Source organism: Monodon monoceros, unplaced genomic scaffold (genome assembly GCF_005190385.1).
Source record: "Monodon monoceros isolate NGI ecotype Baffin Bay Population unplaced genomic scaffold, NGI_Narwhal_1 Super_Scaffold_11, whole genome shotgun sequence".
Lineage (NCBI taxonomy): Eukaryota > Metazoa > Chordata > Mammalia > Artiodactyla > Monodontidae > Monodon > Monodon monoceros.
The window spans coordinates 134,801,056-134,813,954 of NW_021703767.1; the positions used below are offsets into that span (position 1 = coordinate 134,801,056).

Below are 12,899 nucleotides of genomic sequence, written 5' to 3' on the forward strand. Positions count from 1 at the left end.
GTAAAACAATTATACTCCAATAAAGATGTTAAAAAAAAAAAAAGAATGAACAGCGATAAAATGTGTAAATATGTGGATAAGTCTAGATGAATAATGATTGATGAGAATAATAAAAACTATGTCAATGGCCATTAAAAATGTATGTAGTCGGCTTCCCTGGTGGCGCAGTGGTTGAGAGTCCGCCTGCCGATGCAGGGGACGCGGGTTCGTTCCCCAGTCCGGGAAGATCCCACATGCCGCGGAGCAGCTGGGCCCATGAGCCATGGCCGCTGAGCCTGCACGTCCGGAGCCTGTGCTCCGCAACGGGAGAGGCCACAACAGTGAGAGGCCTGTGTACTGCAAAAAAAAAAAAAAAAAAAAAAAATATGAATTGGTACATAAAATGTAGTATATCACACAATGAGGTGTTATTTGGCCATAAAAAAGGAATCGAGTTGTTGAGTTCTAGTATACACTACAGCATGGATGAATCAAAGAAAATTATTAAGTGAAAGAGGCCAGACCCAAAAGACTGCATACTGTATGATTCAATTTCTATGAAATGTCTGGAATAGGCAAATCTATAGAGACAAAAAATAAATTAGTCGTTGCCTATGGATGGGCGGATTGGGGAAAAATAAACTTTTTTTTTCTACAGAGGTAAAAATGTTCTAAAATTAATTATGGTAATGGTTGCACAACCATAAAGATACTAAAAACCATTGAATTGCACCTTTAAGGGGCTCCATTGTATATTATGTGAATTTTATCTCAATAAAGCTCTTCTTTTTGTAAAAAAAAAAAAAGAGAGAGAAAGAAAAAGCAAATACTGTATGCTAACACATATATATGGAATCTAAAAAAAAAAAAAAGTTCTGAAGAACCTAGGGGCAGGAGAGGAATAAAGATGCAGACATAGAGAATGGACTTGAGGACACGGGGAGGGGGATGGGTAAGCTGGGATGAAGTGAGAGAGTGGCATGGACATATATACACTACCAAATGTAAAATAGATAGCTATTGGGAAGAAGCCGCATAGCACAGGGAGATCACCTACGTGCTTTTTGTCCACCTAGAGGGGTAGGATAGGGAGAGTGGGAGGGAGACACAAGAGGGAGGAGATATGGGGATATATGTACACATATAGCTGACTCACTTTGTTATACAGCAGAAACTAACTCACCATTGTAAAGCAATTTTACTCCAATAAAGATGTTAAATAAAAAGAAGCTAAAAACAAAAAAGATATATGCACCCCAGTGTTCATAGCAGCATATAGCAGCACAGCCAAGACATGAAACTGTCCATTGACAGATGAATGGATAAAGAAGATGTGATACACACACACACACACACACACACACACTCACAATGAAATATTACTCAGCCATGAAAAGAATGAAATAATGTCATTGGCAGCAACATGGATGGACTTAGAGATGATCATACTAAGTGAAGTAAGTCAGAAAGAGAAAGACATATACTGTGTGATATCACTTATATGTGGAATCTAAAATACTACACAAATAAACTTATTTACAAAACAGAAACAGACTCACAGACATAGAAAACAAGCTTATGGTTACCAAAAGGGAAAGGGGATGGGGGAGGGATAAATTAAGAGTTTGGGATTAACAGATACATACTACTATATATAAAATAGATAAATAACAAGGACCTACTGTATAGCATAGGGAATTATACTCAAAAAAGAGAGATCCAAGGATGGAATGCTGGGTAATTTTGCCCAACCATTTGGGCAGAAGGAAAAAGAGAAAAATAGAAGGTAGTTGGAAAAATAAAGACCAAGGAGACAGGAGGAGGACAGAAGAGAAGAGAGTGGAATCATGGAAAGAAGGTGGAAATAAATTTATGAAGGAAGGCATCAATGTTTCCATGTGTAGTGGAAAGTGGAAGTGGAAGACCAAAGTGTGTTCTCACAATTGGGAGGCCACAGTCATCTTGGGTGGAGTGTTTGAGTGGGGTCGCTAGGGGTGAAAATTGGGGAGATTAAGGAACAAAAAGGAAATGGAAAAAGCTAGTGCAAACTAGTTTCCCATGACAATGGAAGGAGAAGTTTGGCAGTAAAGGAAAGAAAAACAAGGTCAATGCGATGTTGAGAAGAGATGGGAGAGACGTGACTGTGTTTTTATGGTGAGATGACAGAACAAGTAGGGACAGAGATTCATGGAAAGAGAAGAAAGGGAAGGGAATCTTGGGCACACAGGGAGGGAGCTGCTCTGGAGGAAAGATGTCTTTTATTCTGAGATGGGAGGGAAGAGTAAGTTTGATATAAACATGGGTTCATCTAGTAGACTGTTGGTCCATGGTGAAAAGGTATGACATGATGGCAGGGAATCCAAATGGCTGCTAACACTCGTGGTTAATGTGGGAAATCTATCTATTTTTGGGGGGGAAATCTCTAGCTTAGAGGCTTTTGAAATACTGGTTAAAAACATGGGTTTTAGAGGATGACGGGCCAATAAGTAGTGATTCTGAAACTCACTACCTGAGCGACCTTAAGTTGTTTAAATCCTTTTCTAGGCTTCAAGTCCTCCATTTGTAAATTGGGGACTATAATAGTATCTATGTTGAACCATCTTGTGAAGATTAAACAAAATCATACAGGTGAAGTTTCTGGCACCTCATAGGTATTCATATATAATTGGGCTTCTAAAAAAAGTGAGAACAAAGGTAGACATTCAGATATATGTATGCACCAGGCCAACTTGGAAACAGCAAAAAGAATCATTGGAACTTAGCTGTAATCCAGGAAACTGGCTGGGATTGGCAGAAAAACACTTCTGAGAGCCACTTGGAAGCCCATCGGTATGGCTGGCCCTGTGGAAAATAGGTCTGTATTGGCACCCAAATCTAAGCCCAATTGAGAGGTCGCCACAGCCTCTGAGACATGTCCTGCTTGTTTAGATATTCTTAAATTACTTCCAGGTAAAGATGGCAATGTAAGCACAGGAAGCTTCCAAATTCCTATTAAAGCATCAAAGGGAACACAAGAATCCGGAACTCCTGTATCACTGCTGGGAGCTAGAGAAGAACACTTTTCACATGTAGAGATGTCAAGTACATTTTTGCCAATGGAACCTTATCTATGAAAGACACTAGGACTCACTCATTGAGAAAGTGGTACAGGCTTGAGAGGAAAAAAGTGAAGGAGATCTTGAAGGCATATAGGGTCCATGGTGGGAGGGCATGACAGGCTTGGGACTAGCAGGGAACTTCTCCCTTATAGGTCCTAAGAACCTGAGGGCAGCCACTGCTTGGGGCCAGGCCCTTGTGGTTGCACCATATGACCAGTAGTTGGGCTCTGCCATGGAGGATTCTCCACAAAGTCAAAAGTTTCTTTTTCAGCCTACTTTGTGGTAGCAAAAAGAACTAGGTCAGGTCATTCCCGATCTGGCTTCTAGCACAATGGCTTAGCCATACACAGAGGAAGTTTGACCTCAGCTCACATAATGTTAGAATAAATCTCCCATCAGCATGTTTAATCACTGAATGGGTAAAATGTCATATAGCATAAGATCTAAAAGAGGATTAGAACAAAAACCAAGTAAACTTTGATGGGATCTAAGAAAAATCTATTCAGTGTTTTGCAGAGAAATAACTGGCCAGATAAAATAGTCATCATTCAAGGATGAATAAACAGGTAAAATGGAACCTCATTATGAGGCATATGAGAAATTTTGTAACTTTAAGAAATGAAAATATAGGACTCAGGAGGCAGAGGAAGAGTGTACTTTTGAAAAAGATTTACTACAGGAAATGGGAATAAATTTTAAACAGCATATGCTTTGTAATCTAAATAACATCCAAGGACCCCAAGAAACAGGAGATGAAAAATGAGAGAAGAAAATATATTGAGGTGAGAAGGAAGCTGGTTAAGAAACTAGAATACAGAGTAAGATGAAAGAAGGAAAAATGTTATAAAACTGAATATGAAATATCAAAGTGGAAAATGCATTAGAAGCAATAAAGTGCTTAATGGGCAATGTTTATAGTGAAATCAGTAATATAGAGGACAGATTTGAAGCACTCTTCCAGAATTAAAAGAAAATGAAATTGAGATAAAAAAATATTATGAAAAGAGATGATAGAGTCAGAGGGCAGAGAGTGGAAATCCAACATGAAGAAAACTAGTGCTGCCAAAGGAGACACCTGAACAAATAGAAAAATAGCCATGTTATATATATATATATATATTTAAAGTTAAAGAAATTAACTTTCTGAACTTAAGTAAGTAAATATTCAGATCAAGTGAGCTTGATGAATACTAGACAAAATTAATATAAAGAGACCAGTTTCTATGGAAGTTTGAAATTTTAATTTTTCATGAAAAGAATTCTGGAAGGCAGGAAAAAACAAAAGAAAATAATCAGGACCAGAAGTTAATAAAGCAACATCTTCAGAGGCCCAATTTATTAAGATCTAAGAATGCTAAATCTGGACACATTATTATTCAATTTGAAGTCAATAAAAAAGCATTCTCTGATACCAAGTGTCTAAAACTAAATTAATGAAGTTGTCTTCATGAAAGAAAAATCAAAGTTTTCCAGACAACTTTCATAAAGTGAATCCAGTTTTAAAAACATCCTGTACAAAGAAGATGTACAGGACTTAAAAGGACTGGCAGTAAGCACTGAAATATTTTAATGTGGGATCAAGTCTAAACTGTTGCAAATACACTGGAGCTACAACAGAGATTGGACACTTCACCTTTAATCCTTGAAAGAGAAAATATAACATGTAAATAATAATACTTAGCAAATAAGAAGTTGGGTCTAAATCCCTAGGTAGTGGAGGAGACCTCGAGGAAAGAATGGCAGGCTATTGTCTTTATTGTGCAAAGGCGGGAAAGTGGTAGACACTGATTCTTTCCCCTTGATGTGGACAGAGAAATACAGTTGCTTATTTTTTAGAGGTAAGCTTGAGCAAAAGTAAAAGTAGGATGCATACTTGTACATCAGAAAAGAGAAAAGAAAACTTGTATGATAGAGTCAAAGATAAAGATCAAAAGAAAAAGCAAAGAAACTGAAAAAAAAAAGTAAATCAATTTGAGTAAGCACAAACATATAATTTATGACAAATATGATAACTTTATCATATTAAATGGCAAAAATCAGGTCATAATCTGCAACAGTTGTCTATCAAAGATACCTACAAAAGATAAACACAAGAAAATTGAAAGTATAAGATTGTATTAAGATATAAAAGAACTACTCTCCCCAACTAACAGTTGGAATTACAATCATATAAGATGAAGTAGATTTTCAAGGAAAAAATTTAAATGTCTCATAATCTTTCTTTTTCAAGGTGATAGGAAGATCTCAAATTAAAATGTATCAGGATTCAACTTCCATGTGCCAAATAACAGTATATAATAAGCGTAAAGCAAAAACTGTTAGAATTTGAAAGAGGAATTGACTGCAATGGATGACAGTAAGAAAAGGAAGCACTTTTCTGTTCTTAAGAGTTAAAATAGGCAATAGACAAAGAAATGGAGTATCTGATAATATCATCAATTGAGTCAATTTGAAAATACACATGGAAATGTAATAACCTCAAATATAAGATATATTCCCTTTTAAAATATTTGGAAACACTTAAAATTTTATATATATTTGATCACAAAGAAAACCTCAGAATTTTCTAAAAGGCAGATCTATACAGACCATATTCTTTGATCAAAATGCAACAAAATTGATAGTTGAACAAGAATAATTAAAAAAATTTTCCCCAGTTTTTGATGTAAAGAAACAAAACAATATTCTTCTGGGTCAAATAGGAAATTCAAAGTGTAATTACAAAATACTTAGAAAATTATAATTATAAGCACACTACATATTCAAACCTGTGGTATTTAGTCAAAGCTATAATCAGGCAAAAAACATACTTTTACTATTTTTAAATAATAAAAGAAACAAATGAATTAACTTGAGAAGCTAAGAGCAAAACAAAGCATGACTAAGGGGGAAAAAAAGAAAAAATGATTACAGATGAAAGCAGAAATTAAAATTTGTAAACAAAAAGGAATAGAATAGAGAAATAAATCTGAGTGGTTCTTTAGAAAAAAGCAGACAATATATAGAACAAAAAGAATAAAATATACAAACCTCTATTCTAATCAAAGAAAAATAAGAGATGAGGAAAAAATTAGGGATAAGAAAGGAAGTGTAATCTTAGACATGAAAACATCTGAAAATCTTGATATAAAGAATTATTCTCATGCTTATCAAACATGAATATTAACTGCTGAAGAAGCGGGAAACATTCTTAAGAAGAAACTGAAAAACAGAAGTAAATATTTACCTATTAGAGGATTTAAAGCAAAATTATTTCAAAATTTGAAGAACAAATAATTTTCTGACTTATTAACTCTTTTTAATGTCTAAGGACATTAAAATACATGGGAAAAGGATCCCAGTTCAAAACTCTAACACCGAAAATTTATAAAACTAACACAAAAGAGAAAATGACAAAGTAACCTCACAAATATTAAGATTTAGATGCCAAAATCTAAAATGCAATACTACATTTACCCAGCTGTTTGTGAAATAATGAAACAAACCCTAGCAGGTTTTCTTTCAAGAATGCAAAGATAATTCAATATCATGAATTAATTAATATAATTTTCAAATCTATATGTCACGGAAGAAAAATAAAGTGATTATTCCAAAATATGTCAAAAACTATTTTGCAAAAAATGCAACATCCATTTTTAGTAAAAGCACCTGATAACTAGGACAAGAATAGGAATGAAACCTTCTTTCTCAAGTTGGTGCAGATTATTTATCTCAATATGTGATTATCTAACCATAAAACTCTAGGAACATTGACTTTAAATGAAGAAAAAAATACAAGGATGTTCTTTATTATAAATACTACTCGAGATTGTGCTGCAATTTCTAACCCATGAAATAAGATCAGGCACAGAGGGAAAAGGATTAGTGATTGACGAGGAAGAGGAAAATATTACTATTTACTCATATTATGATGATCTATGCTGAAGTCTCATAACCAGGAAAAATATCAGTTAAAAATGAAAAGCCTGGTAGTCTGGGATCCTGCTCTGCCCAACCGACGGATGATGGGGTCTCTGGGTGCCCGGCATGGCCTGGAGTGGCTGCTGGATCTCTACTTCCTCTCCCACATCCCCATCACCCCGCTCGTGGACCTGCAGGCGGTGCTGCCTTGTGATCTCTACCGGGTGGAGCTGAGAAACCTGCGGCAGTGGTATACTGAGGAGTTCAAAGATCCCCTGCTACACAACCCCCCGGTGTGGTTTAGGTCCTTCCTGTTTTGCGAGCTTGTGTTTCAGTTGCCTTTCTTTCTCATCCCAACATAAGTCTTCTTCAAAGTGTCCCCATGACGGATGGTTTTAAAAAGAAAGTGGCCATACCAGTGTTCATGGAGGCTGCAGGTGGATCCGCACCCCTGCAATCAACTACTTGGTTGACACCATGACAACTCTGATTCCAATCCTCTCCACGTTTCTACTCCAGGATTTCTCCAAAACCAGTTGTTTCAGAGGACAAGGACCTAAGACTTTCCACCAACGACTATTCCATATATCTGCCTACATCACCTACTTTCTCATCCCTATTATACTTCTCCTTTTCATGTTGTGGAACCCCTACTACAAGTCTGAGGAGAAAAGAAAGAAAAAATGAGGAAAAATAACCCTGGGTCCAGGGGAGAGGTGACCATGGGGGATTTTCCTGTTGGACCCAGTACCAGGAAAATGCTCAGAAAAAAAAAAATACCATGTTTTCAGTAGTATTTGAAACACACCAGCAGCAACACGCACGACCAAGACACTGGCAGGAGGCACATCAAGCCCTCACTTTCCAAGGGCACTGGCGCAAACAGACCGATCACCTGAGGATGAGCAGAGGGGTGTGGGCTAGGTTATAGGGAAGTGGTGCCAAAGGCCTCACCGTGTGCCCAAGTGCCATTGCAGGATTATTAAAGGCAGGACCAGACCAGAACCTAGATAAACTTCCGAGCAACACGGCCTACTTGGCATGTTCATGAGTCATGTGACCCACAGTATACATGTGACTAACCCTTTGACTCATGATTCTCTACAGTATATCACTGGGATCTCTCAGGCCATTTTTAGGTTGGAAATTATGCCTCTGTAATATTCATTAAAAATTGTTTTCTTGCCCCAACCCGTAGGTGGGGGTGAGATATTCTGTAAGAGGTTTAAACTTAGTTTTCCTTAAGGTTCACCCTTGGCATGACTGTCAGTCAGAAATGGGTCAAATTGGAAAGTGTATTTTTTCTATCTTAAACAGGTCATCCCAGGAGAAGAGATTTTTTGAAGTCTCCTTGTTTATCCTCTTTCCAAACCTTAGTCTTCTATTATTTTTTACAGACCACCTAACATAAGTTCCTTTACTCTGAGGTTTGTTGTCTCAAACCTGAGCTGGAGGTGCGCCTCTTACTGGATAACTTCATGCTACCTAATAATTTAATAATTCCTTCCTGTCTTGTTGCCAGTCAAAGGTAGCAGATGTGGGGAGATGGACATGACAGGTCCAGTGTGTGCATATAGGGTCCCTTCATGTTAGTACTTGGTATTCTGCTAGCTTTCTCTAAATTCATTCTCAAGGCCAACTCAAAAAAAAAAAAAAAAAAAAAGGCTTGTGAACACACATGGAAAATGGTAGATGCTGATCCTGGTTAGTTCCCCCTTTTTGCCTGTTTTGCTTACAAGACCTAATGGTCTGATTGTTGAGAGTATCGTCTGACTCCTGTGTCTGGTCAAAATAAATGTAGCTGCTGACCAAAAAAAAAAAAAATGAAAAGCCTTATTGAAAAATTTCTGTCTAAACAACCAATCATACACCAAATATATAAAAATCAATTGGTTTTATATACCCAAGCAATAAATAATTAGAAGAGTTGATTTAAACATCTCACTCATAATGAAATGAATACATTATCTAGGAATATATTTAATAAGGAATGTTTAAGACCCACAGGAAGAAAACTGCAAAATTTATTACAGATTTAAAAGAAGACTTGAATAAATGGAGAGAAGCACTATACTTTGCTCCAGTTTGTTTACTGAGAACTTGTAAAACTGTCAGTTTTGAATGGGGCCCAGGGCAACATAATCTGGTTCCACTCAGGAATGTAGATGCAAAAATCCTAAGCAAAGCAATATCAAATCAAGTCCTGCAGCATACTGAAAGAGTAACACACCTAGAGTAAATAGGGTTTATCCTAAGAACGCAAAGATTGCTCAACTTCAGGGCAGAAAACTTTCTGTTCTTGTTCTTGTTCATATTCCTGGCATTTATCATAGTTCTTGGCACATAGATAATAGGTACTCAATAAATATGTGTTGGCTGAATGAACCTTATGTCATCTTTTGTTTTGCTACATTAATAGATTAAAGGAGAAAATCTACATAATGTCTTAACAGATGTCTGATAAAAGCATTTGATAAAATTCAAGATCCACTTTTCATCAAATGCTGAGTTAGCAACAGAGTGAGCTTTTTTATCTTGCTAAAGTTTTCTACTAGAAACATACAGCAAGTGTCATACTTGATAATAAAACGTTTAGGAGCAAGGAAAGTGTGCTTACTATCACCTCAACTTGTCAAAACTTTATTGGAAGTCTTACTTAATGAATTAATCAGAAAAATAAGAATGATGAATCGGGGTGGGGGGGAAAGAGAAAAAATATTTATTATTTGTAGATGATATAATTTTTTGCTCAGACACCCAGAGGATCAAGTGACAACTGGTAAGTAAAGAGATTGTCTCCAAGGTCAACACACAGAAAGCAGTGGCTTTTCCACATTCTAGCAATAACTGAATAAAAATTTGATAATCGTCCCATTCACAATTGTAACAAAATAATTAGGTTTTTAGAAATGAAACAGAGAGAAATATGCCAGGACCTAGATGAAAAAATATTATAAAACTTAATGGAAAACTTGAGTAAATGAAGAAGAGACCACATTTCTGGGTTGTAAAGATATCACTTCTCTATAAATTCAATTAAATCTTAATAAAAAAAAACACATAGGAATTGTTTTTTGAAAGGAACTCAATAAGCCACACTTCCAAACTTTGGAAGAGAAAATAAAAGGAAAGCCAAGATGTTTTTGAGAAAGAGGAACCAAGAGGGGCAATTTCCCCTGCCAAACATGAAAATAAGCTATAATCGATAGTAACTAAATACATATTAGTTGAGGACTGAGAATCAATCAATAGGCCAAAAAGAAAAGGAAATCTAGATGCCTACCACACCAAGTCACTAAGAGAAAAGTCCATATACATTAAAAAAAAATAACTAATGTTTAAAGCAACATTTTAAAATATAGAGGCCAAAGATAATGTTTATATAACTTTGGCATGGAGGCCTTCATAAGCAAGATATAAAATCCAAAAGACATGAAGTAACAGATGGACAGATTTGCCCACATAAAAATCAAAATCTTCTGTATAATAAAAAGCAATATGAAGCTTAAGAGCAGGTTTAGTGTAAAATAGATAGCTAGTGGGAAACAGCCGCATAGCACAGGGATATCAGCTCGGTGCTTTGTGACCAGCTAGAGGGGTGGGATAGGGAGGGTGGGAGGGAGACGCAAGAGGGAGGGGATATGGGGATAGATGTATACGTATAGCTGATTCACTTTGTTATACAGCAGAAAGTAACACACCACTGTAAAGCAGTTATACTCCAATAAAGATGTTTAAAAAAAAAGTAGGTTTAGACTCAAGCTGTTTTTGCTCCATATTTAAGAGATAAAGGATTCATAATTAGATTAAATTAGTCACACCTTTAGTTAAGGAAGACAACCAATTTTTAAATGTGCAAAGGATAACAATAAACAATTCACTGAAAAGGAGTTATAATTGGTTCCTGAAGATGTTTAACCTCATTAATAATTGGGGGAAATGTGAATTAAAATAAGAGAGTTTTGCTCCCAGAACATCGACTCAAGTGTCAGTGAGGGTCAGGGGACAAGCATTTTCCTGTGCTACTGATGGGAGTGTCAGTTGTTGAAGTTAATGTGGCAGTATTAGAATTAAAAATACAGTTCTCCCTAATTATACTTCTTGCGCTTTCTATTAAGAGAAAGTATACATGTGCACTTATACATTGTTGGAAATAGCAAAATATTGGAAACATTGTATGTATCCAACAATATGAATCACTTTGAGTACTAGATAATTTGTATGCGAAGATAAAAAGGAATACGATGTGGGCAGAGAAAAGGAATTATATAGACCTGTATATATGGACATATAAAGCAAGACATTGTTACATAAACATAACCTCCATCTGCTTTAGGACTTTGTTCATCCTGAATCCTCAATATCTTAAACAATGCTTGGTATAAGTTCTCAATTAAAAATCTCTTGAATAAATGAGTGAAAAAAAGCAAGTGTATGAACAATTTAAATATAATGGTACTATTAATATTTAAAGCAGAGTATGAACAATGTTTAAAAGTATAGAAAAGGGACTGAAAATGTAACAGCAAACATTTTTAGTACTTACTTCTAGGAGTCAAGTTTAGAAGTTGTTGGTGAAGGAGAACAGCTCAATTGTCCTTTTCTGTGTAACAAACCCCTCAAAATCAGGGACCTAAAACAACAACCATTTTATCATTCTCTCTGATTCTGTGGGTCACAAATTTAGAACACAACAGAGATAGCTTGTGTCTGAGCTACAATATCTGAAGCGTCGGCTGGGCAGACTCAAAGGGCAGAGGGTATTTCAAAAGACAGAGGCTGGATGTCTGGAGACTTCTCACTCACATGTCAGTGCCCAGGTTAGGATGGCTCAAAGGCTGCTCATCTGGGACTGTCAACTGCAGTGACTTCTGCATGGGCTGGGGCTTCTGCACAGCATGGTGGCTTCAGACTTTTGGACTTTGGACTTTTTATGTAATGACTTAGGGCTCCAAGAGCAAATATTCCCATGAACAAAGTAGAAGGTGTAAGACCTTTTATGACCTAGCCTTTGCAGGCACCCAGCCTCACTTCTGCTGTATTCTATTGGTTGAAGCCTTCACAAGCCCACCTAAATTCAAGGGGAGGAGATACAAGCTCTACCTTTCAGTGTGAAGAGTGGTAAAGAATCACCAGAGAGGGAAAATGCTTATTTTTTATTAATCTTTTTTTTAAAATAGTCATCTCTTTAATTTGAGAATTTGTTCATGCCAGTAAAAGAGGTAAAAACACAGAATCTGGAACCAGAAGACCCTAGTTCAAATCCTGGCTCTTCCGTTTAATAGCTGACTGACCTTGGGCAAACACTTAGCCTCTCTGTTTCTTTCTATGTAAAATTAGAGATGATTACAACATCTGCTTCATGACTATTGTGGAGATTTTGTGCATCAATACACATAAAAGTCTTTAGAACAAAGGCAGACATATTGTATTAGGCATAACTATTACTTGTGTATAACAGTTTTAAAATGGAACCTGCATAAGAATTGGTCTTTTTAAAATTTATCAGTAATAAGAGATAAGGCTTCATATTAATTGTGTCCCTAACCCTCAGCTAGACTTAAAATCTTCTGTTCTAGCTGTGTAAGAAATCACTGCAAAAACTGTAGTCTGAGCTTCCTCACAACATGGCAGCCTTGTGCTTCTTACATAACAGTTCAGGACCCCAGAGGTGAGTGTCTCAAATTAAACTGGTGGACAATGAATGGCCTTCTACCTTGACATAACCTCTGAAGACAGCTGTCTCTTCTTTTTTTTTCTTTTCTTCCTTGCGGTATGCGGGCCTCTCACTGTTGTGGCCTCTCCCGTTGTGGAGCACAGGCTCTGGACGCTCAGGCTTAGCGGCCATGGCTCATGGGCCCAGCCGCCCTGCGGCACGTGGGATCTTCCCGGGCTGGGGCACGAACCCACGTCCCCTGCATC

The 12,899-nt window shown here is 36.7% G+C and overlaps 1 pseudogene; it reads left to right on the top strand.

The window, feature by feature from the left end:
- Nucleotides 1–7,078: 7,078 nt before the first annotated feature.
- On the top strand, nt 7,079–7,664 carry LOC114890559 (annotated as a pseudogene).
- The last annotated feature ends 5,235 nt before the right edge of the window (nt 7,665–12,899 follow it).